At 47.7% G+C, this 21507-nt stretch overlaps 1 protein-coding gene and 1 long non-coding RNA gene across 3 annotated transcripts in view; one reads left to right on the forward strand and one right to left on the reverse strand.

Moving 5' to 3' along the window:
* CALN1 (calneuron 1) overlaps nt 1–21507 on the reverse strand; it is a 476734-nt gene that overhangs the window by 391332 nt on the left and 63895 nt on the right. The window lies entirely within an intron of this gene.
* LOC144242901 (uncharacterized) lies at nt 12078–14557 on the forward strand. 2 transcript variants are annotated; one of them, XR_013338482.1, is made up of 5 exons: nt 12078–12165; nt 12771–12921; nt 13215–13286; nt 13866–13975; nt 14400–14557. It is a non-coding gene; the product is annotated as an uncharacterized LOC144242901 (long non-coding RNA). The 2 variants fall into 2 exon arrangements; XR_013338483.1 differs by lacking the exon at nt 13866–13975.

Consider the following 21507-nt stretch of genomic DNA (forward strand, 5'->3'; position numbering starts at 1 on the left):
TCTGAAATTCTCGAAGGGATCCGATCCAGTCTATAGCACGAGCCAGGTTGCAAGCAAATATGGCTGAAGGTAGACAAAACCAAGCCAGGCGTCGAAAAGTCTGTTGCTTTGTGTTACTTGTTTAAACTTGAATTAGCACTATATTGCCTGGAAGAGGCTGTAAGAGATTCACGGGAAAAGGTACTGCACCCCTGGAGATTTAGCCTCATTTGGGCCCATTTACATAAAATGAAAAGCATGTAAATGAGATTCATTCAATTCATCATTCAGATGGAAAGTAGTTTGAAATTCACCTATTATTTACGAGTTGACAGCATAAGAATATTTGGAAATAAGACATAGTGCTGGGGACAAGGATTTCATTTTATTTTCTGAGATTTCTTCTCATTTTTCTATAAATCTGATGGCACCCAGGGGAAGGCTGAAGCCAATCTAGCCACAGGGAAGGTCAGTTCAGCCGTTTGGTTGCTTGCCGGGAGGGACTTAAAGCATCTATCTGCTGGAATCCAGGATGGTGTTATAGCAGAAGTCACAGAGCATGTCCTCCAAAAGTCCCAACTACCAGGATAGGAGTCCCAGAGACCCAGTAATATCTGGGCCGTGCACCCGAGAATTATGCACAACTCAGGCAGAGAAGAGGGACTCCTAGGAGCAAGCCAGCCTTGCTGAGCTTTGTGCAGGTGGCATGGCGGAGGGTGACACAGGGCACAGACGTCTCACCTGCAGGCCAGACACTGGTGCCCTGCAGAGTGCCACACCCCCGACAGGCCACAGCTTTGGGAATGTCACAAACAGGACACCAGGTCCTCCCCACAGCAAGGCAGAAGACTGAATGCAACACGGCACAGTCACCTTGGGGACATCGGCTGGCAAGGGGAGGGTCCTGGCTGACAGGAGAAACAAAAGGCAGAGACCAGCTTAACGATAACCCACAACACTCGGACCAACTGACAAAAGGCAGAGACCAAAAATAAGCACACGGGACATCCTCCTGGTCAGCATCTAACCTTCACAAAGGCACCGTGATGGAGAGGAATCTGCTGAAAGAATGAGAAGCTTTTCTACGCTCAAGAGACATAAATAGATTTTAAAAACTCAACAACAAAAGCCTACAAAGTAGAACCGGACTGTGAGCTCCTTGGGCACAAAGTTCTCCCAGGGTCAAAGCCTTTGTCAGGCACATCAGGAGCCTTCAGAAACGTCTGCTGAAGGGCGCCTGGGTGGCTCAGTCGGTTAAGCCTCCGACTCTCGATCTTAGCTCTCGGGTCTTGTTCTCAAAGTCGTGAGTTCAAGCCTCACGTTGGGCTCTGCACTGGGCATGAAGCCTACTTAAAAAAAAAAATGGCTGTTGAATGCACACAGGAATGAATGAATATGAAAGAGCTTGTTTTGTTGAGAACCACCAAGATAGAAAGGAAGTATCTCGTGAAGCTACCATCCTTCCAGAGTGGCTCCTGAAGGAAACCACATCTCCAGGGCCTGTGGGAACAGAAAAGTCAAATTTGGGAGCTAGATCTCTCATGGAGTCATAATGATGCCAGAAGTTTCTCTGGAGACTGTGTCCATCTGGCACGAAAATACCAAAGAAGGGTCTTCAGAATAGGTCATGCAGAACAACAGTGAGTATTTGTAGAGGGTTTACCGGGTAGTAGGGAATTCAACGCACAATGTCAAGCAGGATCTCAGCTGTACCTTGTAAGGTAGGATTAATAGTGTCCCCACTTTATAGAGGAGGAAAATGAAGCACAGGCAAAATACATAACTGGCCCAAAACTTCAGAGTTAGTACCTGGCAGAGTGGGAAGTCGAACCCAAGTGGCATGGCTCCAGAGACACAGCTAAGACTACCTCTACAGTGACTGTCCCTGGGATGAGCAGAGGCATTTATTCATCCCAAAAACACGTATGGATGCTGGCCCTGCTCATCCTTCGGGAGCCATCACACGAGGCATGGCCTCTGCTCTTCGAAACATACACACTAGGCTGTCTGTAAATATGTCCTGGAGGCCGGTGCGAGGCTAAACGGGGTCCAAGGAACTTGGGAATGGAACCTTCTTCTCTGACAAAGCAAAAAGTCCAGGGCAAGGTGACGTGGGAGTGTAAAAGGCACTAGAGAAAGCAATGGAGGTTGGGAGCGTTCGCAGGGGACTCAAGGAATACAAGGATGGCGCCATGACTGAGGGAAAGGAAGCCACCTTCAAGAGCCCTGGGCTGAGGGCAACAGAGGGAAGCTGACGGATCAGACGTGGCAGGCAGGGAAGGTCACCAACAGGCAAAACAAACACAAGTGCAAGGTCCCCCACTGTTTGCTGTCTTCTTCTGTCCCACAGCCAGCCAGGAAAAGCAACACTGGATCGCTTCCCACACTCCATTCGAAGCCAAAGAGGTACAAAAGCCAACCTAATTTAGTCATCTTCCCTCCGCTCTCCCCTGAAATGACCTTACTCACCAGGTCCAGGGAGCTGTTCTGAGTTTGAAAGAGAAGCCGTTTTCCCTGCGCTTCTGGCTTCAAGGCTGCCTGGCGGTGGGAGATTTCAGACCAGAGACCAGAGTGTGAGGAAAGAAGCAGGCTCCGGTCAAGGTGCTGACGTTTCCAAGGGGGGACCTGCCAGCCCGCTTCCCACCTGCGTACTCCGCCCTCTCCGGTCCGTCTGTGGGCATCTCCCAGTCATGCCCCACACACATAATGTGTCATCATTCCCCGATGCTAAGGGTGGCCCCTCTTAGTGTCCAGTTTGACTCGCTCAGCGAGGAGGTCTTTCCCATCAAAAGAGAAGCAGCGTAACATACCCGAGTCCCAGTCCTGGCTCTGCCACATTCTAGCTGTAAGGCCCCGGATGAGGCAACCTTCTAAGTCTTAGTTTTCCCACCAATACAATGGGAGTCAGAAGGTATTTGCCCCATTGGGCAGTCATGACTATAACCGGGGTTAGTCAAAAAATACTTAGCACGGAGCCTGGCACACGGTAAGCAATGCGCCCAGCTCCCAGCATTCAGGATACTGCTGAATATGCACAGTGCTGGCCTCAATATGGCGCACGAACAGCAGTGGATAAGAAAGGTCCAGGAGGGGAAGAGAGGGTAGGGCAAAGAGCGTGACCTCGGTGGCTGTAACACTGACATCACCCTGGTGCCACTTCAGACAGCACCTCGGGTAGTTCCAGACCTGAGTCATGAACTGGGGTGGGGGAAGGGGGCATCTGATGACATCAGCACGGAAACAACAGCGAGAGTGTCAAGCTTTAGAAGTGGCCAACATGGAAAGTGAAGATGGTCTGTGAAAGGAGTAAAAACGTGGAATGTTTTAAGAGGAGCAAGGTGAACAGTAAAGGTCTGGAATGCCATAGCAAGGCCCAGACTTTCAAGAAAACTAAGGGGTGACCCAAGGAAACAGGAAAGATCCACAAGACGTGCCTAGGAATGTGGTGAGAAAGCAGTGAAAGCAAACCAAAGATGGGGAAGCAGCATGCCTCAAAGTAGCCATTCCAGTCACACACAAGGACGGGTCCCAGTGAGTCACTCTCATATGCTGTTTTGTTTTTTGCTGGACCTGGGTTGGGCCCACAAACTGGGTTCCCAGTAACACACAGCACCATGCCACTTTGAAGACAAGGGACAGAAAATTGTAACAGGTGAGCCAATATAACCTTGGCAACATAACCTTTCTGAGATATGACTTTGGAAAAGATGCCTCCCGTTTGGAAAATTCCGGAAGGATGAGGAAGTCGAAGGAAAAAAAATATGGCTACTGCATCATTTTAAAAAATGGGGTTTTTTTTGGGGGGGGGGCACCTGTGTGGCTCAGTCAATTAAGCATCCAACTCTTAATTTCAGCTTAGGTCATGACCCCGTAGTTGGGAGACAGAGCCTCGCGTGGGGCTCCGCGCAGAGCATGGAGCCTGCTTAGGGTTCTCTCTCTCCCTCTTCCTCTGTCTCTCCCCTGCTCATATGCTCTCCCCCCCCTCAAATAAATATATCAACTTTAAGTAACAAAGTGGTTTTGACTAGTCGAAGGCTGTGTGACATCTGGATGAGTAGTGACCATAGAAATCATAACTCTCTTCCCATAAAAAAATGCCAATTTACAAATGTAAGAAAGAAAAAGGGAAAATTCACCCTTTGGTAGAATTTTTTTTAAGTTATCAATAATTAAACCAAGGTGGCACTGGAAAAAGAGTAAAAGCAGGTGTGGGGCCAAACTCACAGACGAGAAGTTCACCCCAAATGAGCATGGTAATTCGGTACGCAACAAAACCGGCCTCTCTAGATCAGTGGACGGATTTATTCCAGAAGTAGTATTGGACAAACTGAAAATCATTTGAAAAAAATAATAATGATGATGAAGTTAGAGCCCTGTATTGTACCACAGCCCAAATAGTTGATGGATTTTTAAATTTAATGATAAAAATATTTATTAGACTTCCGGCGAAAACTGGCAACAACCTCATCTCATTTCTCGTCTCTCTTTTCCAAAAGATGGCTCGAATAAGAAGGAAGGATAATGGTCAGGGAGAGAGACGGTCCTCTGAAAGCCACAAGGACAAAGGGGGGGTGGGTTTCAGAGACGTGGAAGTCACAAAGCAGAGGGGGTGGTTACTGCCTTAGCAGCGTGAAGGTTAGGACACATTTCTGTCCTTGTCCTGGGTCTATGGAAGGAGTCAGACAGTCGGTGCCCGAACCCGGAGAGGCACACGGTGGCAGTGCCTGGTGCTGGAGGCCCAGGGCAGGGGCAGACAAACGGAGCCCTGTCCCCACCCAGAGCCAGTATACTGTCCCTGTGCCTGGTGTGCTGGGAGCCAGAAGGTCACAGCCTCGGCAGAAATGAGTAAGAGGGCACTCCAGGTCCACTACAGGGCAAGGGTAAGATGCCCACTGCCAACAAGGGACAGAGGAGCCAGTCTATGCACAGAACCAACCCCCATCCCAACCGCATGGCAGATTCCTGAACCCCAGCAACTTGAACCTCTCTTCCACAGCGCACCCTCTCAGGACAGCGAGGGATTTTGCGCTAGAAGCCGCTGCATAGTATTCAACTGTGTGAGCTACGTGCAATCCACTACATTAATAGAAAGTGGGTTTTTTTAATTTACAAGACAAATTTGATATTTAGAAGTACATGTGTTCTTAATCTTGAGGATGAGGAAGAGTTTTCTAAGCATGATCCCAAACATAAATATTAAAAGGGGAGGATACATTTGATTAAATATTGTTGTAAAAAAAAGAAGTTAGGGGCGCCTGGGTGGCTCAGTCGGTTGAGCATCCGACTTCGGTTCAGCTCATGATCTCACAGTCCATGAGTTCGAGCCCCACGTCAGGCTCTGTGCTGACAGCTCCGAACCTAGAGCCTGTTTCAGATTCTGTGTCTCCTGCTCTCTCTGCCCCTCCCCCGCTCACACTACATCTGTCTGTCTCTCTCTGAAATAAATAAACATTTTGGAAAACGGGTGATGAGCACTGAGGAGGGCATTTGTTGGGATGAGCACTGGGTGTTGTATGTAAGCTGACTTGACAATAAGTTATATTCAAATAAATAAGTAAATAAATAAAACTATAAAAAATAAAAATAAAAATATTTTTTAAAATAAAAAAGCAAGAAGGTAAAGAATATAAATATATTTTTATGCTCAATGAGTTAAGCATCTGACTCTTGATTTCAGCTAAGGTCATGATCTCACGGTTTGTGAATCTGGGCCCCGTGTCAGACTCTGTGCTGACAGTGTGGAGCCTGCTTGGGATTCTCTGTCTCTCTCTTCTCTTGCCCCACTCACACCCACACACTCTCACTCTCTCAAAAATAAACATTAAAAACTGGGTGTTATATGGAAACCAACTTGACAATAAACTATTTGTAAAAAAAATAAGATAAGATAAAATTTTAAAAAAACATTAAAAAAAAGAAATGAAGAGATAAACAGAAAACTTGGAAAATTTTACAACATATAACAAACAAACCATACTATTCTTTCTACCTGAATTCATACAAGTCATTTTTTACAACAGAACACCTCAGTAGAAAAACAGACATAAAACATCAATGTGCAATTCACAAAAGAAACCAAATGGCTAATAAGTTTATGAGACAAAAATGTGCCTGCTTGCATATGATCCCAGAAATCCAGGGTAAAACAACAATGTGAAACTATTTTGGCTATCAAATTTCAAAAAGCAATTTATGCCAATAGCAAATGTTGGCGACAGTACATAAAAACGGGCCCTTTCATATATCCCAGCTGGAAAGGGAATGGAAATGACTTTGAGGAAAGGTCAATTTCGTGACCTGGTCATTCTGTCTCTAAGAACGTATCCTTAGAAAACTACTCTCATATGTGCAATATTTGTCAATAGTAATGACAAAGTCAAAAATAACCAACAGTACGCCCACGAGTGGAATTGCGTACATTCATTAAAAATGGTGAGAGAGGAGCAGCTGTAACCGTCCAGAGAGACAGCTGCAATTTATTAAGTTAAAAAAACAGCTGATACAAGGGCATCCTGGGTGGCTCGGTCAGTTGAGCGTCCAACTCTTGGTTTTGGCTCGGGTCGTGATCTCACAGTGGATTGGAGCCCCGCATTGGGCTGTCAGCGCCGAGCCTGCTTGGGATTCTCTCTCTCTCCCTTTCTCCCTGCCCCTGTCTCACTTGTGCTTTCTCTCTCAAAATAAATAAGTAAACTTAAAAAAACAGCCAATACAAAAGTACTGGCTCCCCAACCCCTTCTAATAAATAGAAGAATACTTTGTAAGCACACGCAACACCCACAGCAACACACACACACACACACACACACACACACACACACACACACACACACACCAAACCTCCAGGGAATTTTAGCCCCAAACTGTGATCTGTGCTTATCCCAGGATGCTTAGGATAAAGAGTAAATTTTACTTTCCTCTATTTGCTTCCTTTTTAATGTTTGGCCACAAATCTTGCTTTTGTGCTTAACATTTACATATGAGAAAGCAGTGACCAGATGGCAGAGGTTTTCTGCCCTGTGGGGGTGGTGAATTTGCGTTCCCATCATCCCAAGGGGAAGCATACTCCCGAACATTTCTAAATGAGGCTGAACGGATCTAAACTGGGCAACCGGATGCTACAACAGTTTCCCCCACTGCGTTTGCTCTGCCTGGCCGGCTCCGCCCGGGGACTGATGACGGCCAACATCTGGCAGGATGGGATGGCCAAGCGGCCAACTGCAGGGACAGAGCTGTGGCCACAAGGTGGGCCCTAGTGGCACCCAGATGGGCCTGATCTAGGGAACCCCCACCCGCAAAATGCAGCAAGAAGCTTGGAACAGAGGAAAGGAAGGGATAAGGGGTGTGTGGGAGGCGTCCCACCCAGCCCCTCCAGGGTGAAGGGTTTAATGCACCCACCCTCCGAGATGCACCTGCTGTTTCCCAGTCCCAGTAAATGCAGGAATCCAAAGGGCTTCCTCGAGAAGAGTGAAATGTGACAGTTTGTGCAAGCGTGGAGCAGGCAGAAAACAGAATGGTAGCCACCACTCAAACTCTATTTCTACTCAAATTAAAGCGGTCCACTCAAACTCTATTTCCCAGTGATCGGCACTGTAGAACCTGACCTCCTTGTCGTTACTCCTGACGAGCTTCTGTTGAAGCTCGCCCAAAAAATCTTCTCGGCCCTCCCCTCCCTCTGCCAATTACCTAATGAGCTGGCAGGGAGTTTCTACTGAAGAGGACCCTACAGTGAATTATTTAATGTTAAGGCGAATAACTACTCCCGTATTTGTCTGGTCCAATGTATGTAAGCGTTCCCTTTATACACCACCTTCACGTTATGTTTGTTTCCTCTCCCACTTCTCCAAAGATTTGGAGGTATTGAAAGACGTAGTTCCTCAAACACCTATTCCTCCCCTACCAGCCACCTCTCCAGAGGGACAAGTGTCTGCGCTATCATCTCCATCTGACCCTAGAGCAAATGATCACACAGCATGTGATGGAGACAAGGATTACTTGCATTGAGAACCTCCTCGCAAACCAATAAGGGGCTGTTCTTCCTGCACTGATGTCCAAGTCTTAAGATCAAAGATGCCCAAATGTGCAGCTAAATCCCCCCTCCCCCCGTACTATGTTCCAGTTAAACTTAAGAAACATCTCCAGGGGCGCCTGGGTGGCACAGTCGGTTGAGCGTCTGACTCTCAGTTTTGGCTTGGGTTATGAACTCACGGTTCGTGAGTTCAATCCCCGTTTTGGGCTCTGTGCTGTCAAAATAAATATATAAACTTAAAAAACAGAAACACCTCTAAACATGTCTGACAAGCAAAACATGGTGCCAGGCACCATGGAGGAACCAAACACACGTGCATACGCGAGCGTACACGCACACATGCACAGCGCCAAGCCCCTCAATAGACCTTACCATGTAGAAAAGGAAGAAGTAACTGTAAGTTAGTTCATGGGCAGTCTATTTCCTCACCAGAAGGTGCCTCCCTTTCATCGTACCTTCCAAAGACTCTGCAATTCTAAATGTGAGGCCGAGCCCAGGTCAGTCAGCAAAAGAGTAAATATGTAGGTAAGTATTACACAGACACCAAGGAAGGGGAAGTAAATTCAACTGTGCAAACCACGGAGCGCTTCGCTAGGAAAGTCAGGTTGACCTGGGCCTGTGGGCTGCAGAAACAGCAGGGCAAAGACACAGAGGTCTGCAGTCCGGTGGAACTTGACCACGGTGGTCAACGCCCAAGGAGGTCAGATGAAAGTCACGAAGGAGTGAACATTTTCATCTTTGGAGATGCAACTGGACCAGAGTGGCATTACTGCCTTTGTGTCTCCAGTGGATGGGCCTGCAGGAGCTGGCCCCGGTCCAGGTCAGAGCAATGGCAATGGGGTCAGAATGTCGGACTGACACATAGCGGAATCCACATGAGTGGGGCGGAAGGGGGCCAGAGATGACGAGTGCCATCTTATTCTGAGTGTCTGTGGAGCTCGGGGTTTCCGGCTGGGCAGAAGGAACGCACCGTGTGTCCCGGAGCAAAGGTTCCATTCTGTTTGGGCCGTGTTGAGTCTGCGGTGCCTACGGGACGATTTCCATCTAACATCTGATAAGATTTGCTGTTATAAGATGGTGCACGCACGGAGAGAAAGATTTTTCAAAGAGGGAAGCTAGAGCATGAAAAGAAAGAGGCCGAGGTATGAACTTTGGGAACACCTACACTTGAGGGGTAAAGAGAAACATGGAGACAGAGAAGTGTTATGGGCTGAACTGTGTGCCCCCCCCAAAATTCATACATTGAAGCCTCAGAATGGGATCATATTTGGTGACAGGTTTTACAGAGGTAATGGGTAAACTAAGGTCATTCAGGTGGGTCCTAATCCAACGTGACTGAGTATAAGAACACGATCTTTGGACACAGACACACACACAGAGGAAGATCATGCAAAGACCAAAGGCAGCCAACCCTGAACCCCAAGCCAGGGAAAGAGACCTGGAACAGAGCCTTCCCTCACAACCCACAGAAGAAAACATCCTCCTGACAGCTGACTCTTGAACTTCCAGCCTCCCGAACTGTGAGAACACACATTCCTCTGGCTTAATCCACCCGGACTGTGGTGCTTTGTTCCAGAAGCCCAGCAAACACAAAGGTGAGAGACGAGAAGTCAAGTCAGGAAGAGTTCATTCAGGAGGAAGTTACATGAGGAAAGGGGAGGTCAACGGTGTTGAATGTTTCCCGGCATGAGAAATGAGTCCACATGGGTAGATTTTAAAAAGAAGTGAGAATGTCAGGGAACTTTGAAAAAGCAGGCTCACAATTATTAAGTATAGAAGAGTTAAAAAGCGGGGGCCCAACAGAAAGAAAACTTTTTATTTGCAACCAATAAGGTTGCTCGTGGGCAACAGCTTCCAAAGTCATGCATGACTCACCAAGAGAGGGTGAATGGGTCCCTCCTATTGAGGGTTAGGATGACTATTTAGATAGGGAAGCCTTGTCATCCTATGTAGAAGTGGCCATAAGGTGATGCATAAGCCTTAAGGAAACATGCCTGTACCTACATTGAATAGTATATAAATAAGGCTGAGGCTCCTCCCCGGAAAGAGACTTTAGTGTTATAATGATGCAAAGGTGATCGTAGGTCATTCCAGAGGTAAATTCCTGGTCCACCTGCATGGGCAGGAGTCATGTTTAGCTCAAAGGATCCGGATGGTTTGGACCTGCCAGAGGCTATATCAAGGCAGTCCCCATTGCCTGGGAGATGGTTGCAGGTCTCCTTTGTCTGAGTGAAGGGGAAAGCCAGAAAAACGTAAGACAAAGGTTAGTGAGTATAAGCAGGTGGGCACTAAAGGCCAGGTCTTGGGATACAGCTGGTGACGCAGGGTGAATGAGGCTGACGTGAACAAGGTAGAAAAGCGAGGCTGACGCGAACAAGGTAGAAAAGTGAGGGCAACGAGGGGAGACTCTCCTTCTGGAAGCTTTGCATTCCAGAGAGGGAAGTGGGGAGGCAGTGAGCTCAACAAAAGTTTCGGGTTGCCTTGTGTTTATAAGCCAAAGGAAGGAAAAATCTGAGATCGGAGTGGAGAAATGGAAGCCCATTAGATGAATGGCAAAGGCGGGTCTTCCTCGTAAAGGAGGTAAGGACATCGGCTCCTTTGAAACTGGAAGGAAGGAGAAGATCTGAAGTAGAGATGAGAATATTGACGTCAAGGGAGCAGGAGCTGCAGTCCATGCCCTTGATTCCCCCCAGACAGGAGGCAAGGTCATCCCCTGGGAAGACATATGGGTGAGAAGAGGGGGAAATTAAGCAGCACAGGAGGGCAGACATAGCAAACAGGACACGAAATCAGCCTGGAGCTCAGGAAGAGGATCAGTAAAAAGAATTTGGGGGCCCAGCTGTTGTTGAACAACATCAATTTTTAATGGAATCAATTTAGCTGGCTGTGAACTTGAAAAAAGAAATGGTTGATTTCATTCAAGGCTGAGGGTTGCAAAGTAAAGACAGCAATAGGTCAGGACGGCCAACAAGTGCAAGGCTCTCAGGAATTCAGAGCGGAAGTAGTGGCCCAGGGTTCCACGTGGGGCTGGCGAATGACCTCTAAAGAGATAGAGTCATCACAGGTTACGAGTCAGAGGGAGGCCGTTGTGCAGTTACCCTAAAGAAGGAGTCAGCAAACCACAGGCCACGGGCCAAAATCTGGGCCACCCTTTGTTTTTGTAAATAAAGTTTTATTATAACACAGCCACGTTCCTTTATTTGACCTCCTGTCAGTGGTTGCCTTCCTGCTACAGCAGCAGGGGTGAGCAACTGCAGCAGGGGCCGTAGGGCCTGCAAAGCCTAAAATATCTGCTATCTGCCCCTGTACAGAAAAAGTTTGCCAGTCCGTAAAGGAAGAGCCTGTAGTGTGAAAATCAAGTGGCAGCACCAAGCAAGCGAGAAGGGAAGGAGAGCCGAGACCAGGCCAAGCTGATGACCAATGCAGAGGGCATGAGACTGGGAAAAGGGGACCATCAGGCGGCCCCAGCCTCCGGCCAAGGGCACAGCAATCATGGACCAATTCACGCAAGGACTGGACCCTGAAAATCCGGTGCAGAGAGCAGGCGTGAAGTGACGGAGAATGCGGGGATCCCATCTGTCCCCCAGAATGCCCACTGGAGGCTCATATTGGGGGAATGAGATAAATCAATGAACAATCCAGCAATGAAGAGGCAAAGATCTCACCACGACTTTGGTGGGTGGCCACCAGAGAAGGATGAAGGCCAACATGGAGTCTAGTGTGTGGCTAACACGGGTGGGACAGTGGTAGAGTCTGTAGGTCAGGGCGTAACAGGTCATCTGAGACTCAACATACACACAGTTGCCCCAACTGACAATCCCACCCTACCAACTGGCCATGGATTCTCTTCTTCATTTATGAACTAGGGTTTGCCCACATGTGGGTCCATCGAAGGACGCATCGAAGGGCCGGATAGGGGAAACAGGACAGGCCATCTGCCTCAGGACCGACTCCAGCGGTACGAAGGAGAGGGCATCCATGTGATGGTGACAGTGTGTTCCAAGAGGCGAATGTCACAATCAGAACATGTATGACAATGTTCTATAGAAGTTTCCTGGACAGTCATAATTACAGAGGCAGGACAGCCTATCGGCCAAACGGCATGGCTTCTCGTCCTGAGTCTGGCTTCACTATTCATGAGCTGTGTGACTTTCAGCAAAGTACTCAACTTCTCTGTGGTTTGGGCTCTTCATCCATACAAACAGACACAATCATGGCACCTACCTCACCAGGCTGTTGAAAGTATCAGATGAGTTGGCATATGCGAAGAACTCAGAAAGGAGTACTTATATAACCATTAGCTATAATTATACTGCTTCAATCTTTATGCTAATTTTCATGGGCCCCTCAGTCTTCTACTCTATATAAAGGCTTGATCTTCTAGGGCAGAATACACATGACCCAGAGAGACCAGTGTCCATTTCGGTCATGCAGTTTCACATTGTCTTCACCTCGTGTCAGTGACAAAGCTTAAAGCAATGGGCAGGAAACAGTCCCCATCACCACTGACATGCTGAAACAGGTGCCTTGAGTTGAAGAAGCAGCAAAAAAGGATTCAACATAATATAATTTATTAGTCATCTGAACACGTCATGGCCGGGTGACGAATGCCAAGTACATCAATTATGAACTATTCTTACAACAGGCTTAACATATCCACCACATCGGGAACCTTGTATGTCAAGAATGTTCCTTCTTTGTTTCAATAACAGGAGGAAAATATTTGGGGGAAGGATGGTAAATGTAATTATTTTGCATGAAGCAGGGCAGCCTGCATCGGCCTCCCACCTGGGAGCGCGCTGCTGAACGTCTGTCAAGGTGTCAACTCAAACCACAGACACAAGGAACTCCATCAAGCTTCCACGTAGCTAACTGAACTTGGTGGGGTGGTGGAGGGAGGGGATGGAAAATCACAGGTATAATACAGCTCCTGATTCTCAGGTGCCTTTGATGTGACTGTATCTGCAGTCTTTCTGGATGTCTCAGTCCCCTGATTCCTCTGTGCCGGGAGCAGCGATGGGGGGCGGGGAGGGGGGAACATTCTCCCCAAGCCTCATCCTGCTGCTTTCCTCTTCCCTCCTCTCTGTGTCAAATCCACAAGCAGCCCTGATCAGAAGATGTGACTCAGGGCAAATCACTCTGGGTCTCACTGTCCTCCCCTCCAAAAACCAAGTGGTTCAGACCGGATAATTCCTAAGGTCCCTTCCAGATCTCCGAGTTTCTGATTCCGACTATATACATGCTGGCCAGGGAAGAGAAGGCTCTGGATCCTGAAGGACAAGTAAGTGCAAGTCATTTATAATCATGATACCAACTTTTGGTCTCCAATCCTGGAGCAAAAATGTTTAAATGTTCAGAGACGGACTTTTAATAAAGATTTAATTGCTCTATTCTTTATAAGAACATATAAAGATGGGAGGCAGGGTCCAGGCCTCCTGTTCTCCAACCCATCCTGAGTGAACCAAAGATGCCGTAATATCGTAGAAAAGCAATAGTTTCAGAGGCCCTTCATGTGAAGCTAAGGAAGGAAGGAAGGAACATGATCCTTCTAACTAGGTCTTGCCCACCCAGTGTCCCAGAAGCAGAAACAGCACCTAGGGCTTGGTGGTGGTGGCCAGCGGGGAAGAGGGAGAGGGATGGGCTTAAGAGGTCCCAACTCCCAGTTATAAAATAAATCACAGGGTTATAACATACAACATAGGGACTACAGTAATAATGTCGTAGTAACTTTATATAGTAACAGACCATAACTAGACCTTTAGTGAGGTCATCATTTGATAAGGTATACAAATATTGCATCACCATGTTGTACGCCTGAAACTAATCTAATACTGTATGTCATTTATAAATCAACAAAAAGGAAAGAAGAATGAAGGCAGGCAAACAGAGGAAGGAAGGAAGGAAGGAAGGTATTCACGCTCTAAGCTGCAGACCCAGGCATCAGGATTCACATTTGACCAAGGTCTCCAGGTGATACGGGGGCACCTGTTCAAGAAAAGCTGTTCTAGACCCGGGTTCTCAATGGTGACTATACAGTGGAATCACTTGGGGCGTGAGGCCCCACCCCAAGATTCTGACACCACTGGTCTGGGAAGGGGCAGGGCCTTAGGACTTAATTTTAAGTCTCCTCAGGGGATTCCAATGTGCAGCCTATTGAGAAACACTGAACTAAATCATCCACTTCGGGTTCTAAGACTCAAATCCAGGGCCAGCCAACCTCCCTCTGGAAGGGCCTGTATCACCTTTTCCCATGACACAGGAGGGTCGCCCACTCCCAGGAATTCCAGATCAGTACCTGCCTCTTGCATTTACCTTCCCCAGGAGCATCTAAGCTCCTACAGGGCGTGGCCACTCCCACAGTGTGTCCGCTCTCTTTCTCTGGTGTCCACTGCAGTGCTCCAAATCAGAGGACAGAACTTTCTTCTTCAGCAACACCTTTCATACAGCGATCTCCAAGCCCACGGCTCCCCAGGGCCCATCAGCTCAGTCCCTTCTGCTATGCAAGATTCTGAGTCAGCCCGCAGCATGAATAAAAATTGACGGCCAACGACAGTCTCTGAGTATGAGCCCACTGAGTGTCCATCAGCATTTATCTTCCCTTCATTTTTAAAATTTCTTCTTAAAGCCTATGTATTTGTTTTGAGAGAGAGACTGAGGGAGCGAGTGGGGGAGAGCAGAGAGGGAGAGGGAAAGAGAAAGAATCCCAAGCAGGCTCCACAGTGTCAGCCTGGAGCTCAGCGTGGGGGCTTGAACTCATGAACCATGAGATCACGACCTGAGCCGAAACCAAGAGTGGGACGCTTAACCAAATGGGCCACCCAGGCGCCTCTCCGTCATTTTTAAGCATGTGATTCCTCCCTGTTGCCCACTGCCCTTTGGATCCTGTGCGTCTGGGTTTCTCTGGGTGAGAATGCAGCTAACTCTCTTGAGGGTTGGGTCAGAGAACCACTGGCCTCAGCTGAAGGCAGACAGTCTGTCCTCAACTGGCTACCGCTTCATGTCTCACGAAGCGGAGGGACTGGGGAGAACCCAGAAAACAGACCTGAAGCCACAATCCCCGCAGACCACCCTTTACAGCTCTACATCCACGAGTTCGCCCAAAAAAGTGATTTTTTAACTGTTTATTTTTGAAAGAGAGAGAGTACACGTGTGCATGTGCAAAAGGGGGAAGGGCGAGAGAGAGGGGGACAGAGGGTCTGAAACAGGCCCTGTGCGGACAGCAGAGAGCCCGATGCAGAGCTTGAACTCACAAACTGTGAGATCATGACCTGAGCCAAAGTCGGACGCTTAGCCCAATGAGCCACCCGGGCGCCCCCCCAGCAAGCTGATTGAACTACAGCGATTTTACAAATCGTGTCCTGATCTTTCTTGCAGGGAGTCTGTCTGTGACAGCGAAGGGAAGGTGGGGATTTTAGCTGGTTAGTCCCAGGCCCCCAGGGCAAGACTGCAGGCGCGCTGATTCCCTTCCACCACATTCTAACCTGGGACCCTGGGTGCGAGACTGAACCTTGCTGCGCGTCTCTGTTTCTTCATCTGTAAAATGGGAGAAGCACTAATCATCAGAGAGCTGATGGCACATAGGAAGCCCTCTGCAAGTTCCCTGTTAGTACTGTCACTTCCTGGTGGATGTGGAATGTGTGTTTATGTGTCTGTGCGTAAAATGAATCATCAACCGTCGACCAGATTAAATAACAGAGCAACTGGTTTTAAGAACAAGCTGTAAGAACGCTGGAGGCTGAAATGCTACATCAACGTGCAATACAGATGTTTGAAGTTTTCTTACCAGACTATAAAAATGTTGACACAGTAATTAGGGCTGTTATCAGTACACAAACAGATTACACTCTACAGAATGAATGAACAGCTCAGAAACCCATTTTTCATCAGGTTCAGAGTGCCTCCCTAATTCCTGGGTTTACCAAAATGAATTCGTTTCCTGACAACCCAGAGCCACTGCTGAGTGCCAGAAAGTGGCACTGGGGTGGGGGGGAAATCAGCAGGGTGCACACAGCCTACTCTCTCTGGTCTTTATTGCCCCCCTCTGTAAAATGAGATAACCAAGGTCCCTGCTCCCTTCTTAAACTCGGTGACTCTACTCCATTACCATCATTCTCTTCCAGGCACACATTGGCTCTTCTCTTCATCAAGGAAGGACGAGTTTAATTATGATAATGATGGGGAAGGTAGTAATTCTGCTGAATCACATACTGAGACTCCAAGCCCACTCTTGTTCGAACTCCATTAACGTGGAGTTTGGGGACAGTCACTCCTGGNGTAAGTAACACTTCATTCATTGAGTGTTACTCTTTTCCTGTTTTCAAGGGCATACAGTATTTGGAGGTAATAAATATGTCACCAAAATAATTGGCTAAGCTCCCTAGTTTGCACCTCTAAGTTTTCAATATCGGCTAACTTTTGTTAACAAAAACAGTGCAATCATGATATCAACTTTTGGGCTCCAGTCCGAGAACAATAATGTTTAAAGGCTCGGCGATGTAGTTTCAATGAATATTTAATTGCTCGATTCTTTATAAGCATAAAGCGTGATTCCAGTGAACACTCTGAATACCAAAAGGGCAAGATTCAGCTTCTCTTAACTGAGTTATGTGTTCAAGTTTTCCTAACGATTTCGTTGCAAGGGGAAAAAAGGTCATCTGGGTTTCAAGCTCGGAGGTGGGAATTTTGGAGAGTAATTTAGAATAGGGTAATTTGTTTTGGCGATATTCTAAAATCCTTCAACAAAGTATAGAGGTAGGGATCTGAAACACACAAGGAAAAAAATCTAATGGTAGATGTACAGAAATGTTAATGGTCTGGGGAATAACAGTGCAGAAAGGTGCTTTCATTTTTTTTTTACTTAACATTTCTGTGTTGTTTTAATTTCTTATAAAAGAAAAAGAATGTTTGTTTTTGGCACTAGAAATATATTTTAAGCATAAAACAAAGAGCCACCGACTGGGCAGCTGGTGCCAAATAAACATCCTAATTTCTGGCCCAACCAGGCTCGTGAGTTTTGACATCAACATTTCCAGAAATGAAATGGGAGGGGGGAAAAGTGTGTAGAAGACAGAATCTCACAACTCCCCATTCAAGACATCTGTGGTCATAAATGTCTATATTTTAAAATAATGTTTTCCTGATTAGAAAAGAAAGAAATGGGGGCTCATTTTCAAGAATATGAAAATCGTTGGTAATGCCAACACCTTTGGACAGCAGCGATAACATATTTAGTCCACTTCTCTCCATTATTCTATACAATGTTTTTAAACAAAACTGAAATCATACAGAAATGTGGTTGCAATTAACTGGTACAGTAGAAACCACTAAATTAAGGTCACCAATGCATTTTCTCTCCATCTGTTACTCTTAAACTCTACATTTTCACTCTGATGGATAAAAACACACTTTATTGTACCAAGATGGTGCATACGGAATCCGCAGCTGCCAGAGTGCTCTTTTAAAAACATAAATTATGTCACTCTCCCATTTGAAACTCTCCTGTAGCACCCATCAAATTCCGTGTCAAACCCACATGCTACATGGTGACGACTTCCCAGGCTCCCCATAAACTAGACCCTGATTCTTTGAACTCATCTTCTACCACACGAGCCTCCTTCCTGTTCATCTAATGCACCTGGCTTATTCCTACCTCAGGACCTTTGCATTGGCTGCTCCCACCACGCAGAAATTCTTCTCCAGATCCTTCCGTACTCAGCTTAAATATGGCTCTTCAGTGGGACCTTTCTTGACCACCCAATCTGAAAAGCGACACCTCCATCTGTCTCAACCAGATCATCAAATTTAATTGCCCATTTTTATTTTTTATTGTGAGTTACACCGCAAGAATATGAAAGTACCACTTCTACACTTGATCTTAGCCAAAAGGCCAAGAAGCAATGAAAGTACCACCTCTAACTCACCATCTTCCCCAGACTGAACCAGAGATGTTCTATAAGTATCAGTTAAGTGAATGAAAATGTTTCCGGAGTATCCAGATTTGTGGGGCAGGAGATAAAGTAACCTACTTAAACAGGCCTTATTCACAGCAGCAGGGCCCCTTAATGAGACTTTTAAAAATAGGTCGTCACCTTCTCCTGCAGCCTGGCCATGGACAGCGGCCCACAGCACCGCCAGTAGGAAAACAAGTGAGTTATTTAGTCTTGGCCAGACCTTTGTTTCGCTGATCCAGACCATTACCTAAACCAGAAAGCCACTGGCCACACTATACCTTTCCCTTTCTCCTATCCCTATGTCAGTAACTCAATAAGTCCTCTCTCCTGTGAAGGAGCTATCTAACCTCTATGTCACCATCTTCTAGCAGGATCATTCCAGAAAACTACGTCTCCCCACCCCAGTGCCCTACCCAAAGCTCTGCTAATTGGACACTTCCTCGGAGCATTTGGAATGTAGCACAATAACGGAATGAGGAAGGAGAGGACGAGGAGGAAGACGAAGATGCTGGAAAAGTTGAGAGATTATTTACTTCCATAGTATCACCTGAAGGGAACCAGAAAGCAACTCCGCCGCGAAGATCCCCCTCCACCACCTAATCCCCACCGCTCCATCCTCACTACCGCCAGTACAATCTCTTTGCTTGCTTCAGGTTTTAGCCAGAGGGGGTAGCCACACCTCTTGTCTTCTCCCTGGCTCCCTTTTGCCACTGGGTCCCCAACCAGACTTCCCTAAAACTTGAATCTGACCACACAGTCCACTCTCAACACAGAAATGCTGAGCCCCCCCCCCNGCCCTGGAATACCCATTCAAGGCTCACCACTTCGTAATCATCTTTTCAGCTCAGCTCCAGACATCACTTCCATCCTAGGCTGGATGGCTTCCGTCTCCGCCCACAAATGTGTATCCCTAACACATGGTCTGCCTTCCCCACTAAACTGTGAATGTTTTGATGACAGGAGCTGTGTCATATTCGTCTCTGTGTCCGTAACCGCATAATAGGCGCCGAACGCATTTTGGTTAGATGTTAAGTGATTAAAAACATAATTCACTTTGAAAACCCCAGGTTGGATGCAATAATGTGTTTTCATTTTCTTCCCTCCTAACCATATTCAGAACTACCTGCAAACTGAGCGGCCGAGGGATGGATGGGTCATGGCTCTGCCTGTCATGAAGGACAATCGCTTGAGAGTCACAATGCACACGGTTTTCAAAAGCATCAGAGGTTTTCGCTGGTTGCGCTACCTGATGGTTCTCCATCACAAGAGCACATTTCAGACATTCTGACTACATCAGCTTTACTAAGCCTCGAGAAAAGGGCAAGGATGTCCCCTACCCCATGCCAATGTGGGAACCGTCAGGGAACGTGCAAAGAAAGCAGCAGCAGCCTACGATCGAATTGACCCGGTCTCGAACTTGACATGGCTCTGGTGTGTGCACACCTGGAGGGCAGGGCACCTGCCTCCACAGCTCCTCTGGTGCCGAACTGCCTCATCAGGAATGAGGAACGAATGACCTGGATTCACTCAGCAAACATAGGGCGCCCACTCAGGGGATGACACTAAAGAAGGCACAGAAGAGCAGAGGCTACTCAAACACTCTTCAGCTCACTGAAGCAGCACTGTGGAAAGATCCCTGGGCTTAGAATCAGGAACCCCAGCCTCTTAGAATCAACCCCTAAACCTTGCCTCTCGCCCACAAGCAGCAATAGCCTCAGGAAAGGTCTTTCACTTCCCTGGGCATCAATTTCCAAATATGAAAGACAAGGATCACGTGAACTCAGATGTGGAAGAGTGTCCGGTCAAAGGTCTCCAAAGACCTTAAATCTCCCAAGTCCTACCAGAGCCTGAGAATGAAAGGGCAGTATGACAACTAGCGCCCCCTTCTGCCACCCAATGAGCACTGCATGGGCTGCCACTACTGGCTGGGACAGGCATAGATAGTTGCAACCAGCCAGGACCAGGCTTAAGGACCAGCTCACAGATGCGTCTCCCCAGCTGTTGACCCAGGAGCACACGGCCCCTCCCAAGGCCACTTGCTATGGAAAAGAAATGTCTAGACTGGAGCCCAACCCTGCCCAATATTTAAGCCCTGATCAGAGGCCTCCCGCTGTGAGGACAAATGTTCAACTCACCTGAGCATCTGTCACCCTCACCCCCTTACCCCCCCATCCCCACTGCCACTTAGCAAGGAAAGTGGGTTGTGTGTCTCCGTAAAGTCTTGCTGATCATTTTCTCCACGGAAACAGCTGAATTAGACTATTGTCTTTATAAAAAGCCCTTCTTCTGCACCCGCACGAAAGGCCTGATTACTGGCAACAAGTAACCAAGTAACGTTCAGAGAAAGGGGATCTTGATGAACAATTCTAAGAAGATTTAGCGCTCCTCCAAATCAACGACCCTAGGGATTGTGTTACCAGAGTGTTTTGTTTTCCTTACTCCGGGTGGATACATCCCGTAATCCACTTCAGCGTTGTAGACCAGCTTCTCAGTAAACAGAGCCCCTCTTCAGACGAGAGCTAGTGCCCTGCGAAACCCACCTGTCTGCAATGGCCTCAGAAAGGGGGCCACGTGACTAGGCTTCTAACCCAGCAGGCTGCTGGGGAAAGCAGCCCAGGCACCCACAGGGCACCGGGGGAGACTGCCACCGCCTGCCTAAGAGACCAGCAAAGTTACGCAGCTCCAGGAATGAATCCTAAACTGGGTGTCGCCGCAGAACTCCAGCCCAGCAAAGGTCTGAGCTGCCACCTCCGACTTCAGTCAAAGCCTCAGATAAACATGCAGCCAATACAATTGGGACTCCACCAACACTTCCTTTTCTACCCCCACCCCCACCCCCTTCCACCCAACAAGAGGAAATAAAAACCACCAACAAACCAAAGAGGAGAGCTGGAGTCCAGCTTCGATTTAAAAAAAAAAAAAAATAAGAAAAAAACGGTCCTGCTCTTTGCCTCAAGACAGTTTCACACCAAATGGCTTTTTAAACCCTTTCCGAAGCTCTGATGCCTGGACTGAAAATAAAAGAAGAAGAAGAAGAAAAAAAAAAGAGTTGATCCCTTTGACTGCAAGCCAGCGGTGAAAGCAGCAGAACATGGCAATCTTAGGAGTTAGTTTTCCCATTTGCACAAATGCTGTGTAGACATCCAGAAGGCGGAAATCTACCCATTCTTCCTAGAGAAGGTCACCTGGCTCTAACCCAGAGGAGGATCTATCTTATTCGCGTGAGACTGTCGTTATTAATTAGCACTCCTCAGGCTTCTGGGGACGCGACCCAGAACGGCCACACACGGCACCGTGTGCGGATCTCCGAGCCCGGCCAAGTCTCCTTTTCTGCGGGAAAGCAGGCTCGGGGCCTGGGGATGGCGCCCCGGTCTTGGCACCCGGGGAACTGCAGGCACACTTGCACCTGGGCTCAGGGCTTCAAACCAACTGCAGGGAAAGGCGCCTTCTTCACACACGCCTCCTCAAAGCGAAAAAGAGCAGTGGGGAATGCTGCTGCGGGTGGGGGCAGAGGGCGCACGTGGCTGGCGCCTCGGAGGCAAAACGCGGCCC

Source organism: Crocuta crocuta, unplaced genomic scaffold (assembly GCF_008692635.1).
Source record: "Crocuta crocuta isolate KB4526 unplaced genomic scaffold, BGI_CrCroc_1.0 scaffold217, whole genome shotgun sequence".
NCBI classification, from domain to species: Eukaryota; Metazoa; Chordata; class Mammalia; order Carnivora; family Hyaenidae; genus Crocuta; species Crocuta crocuta.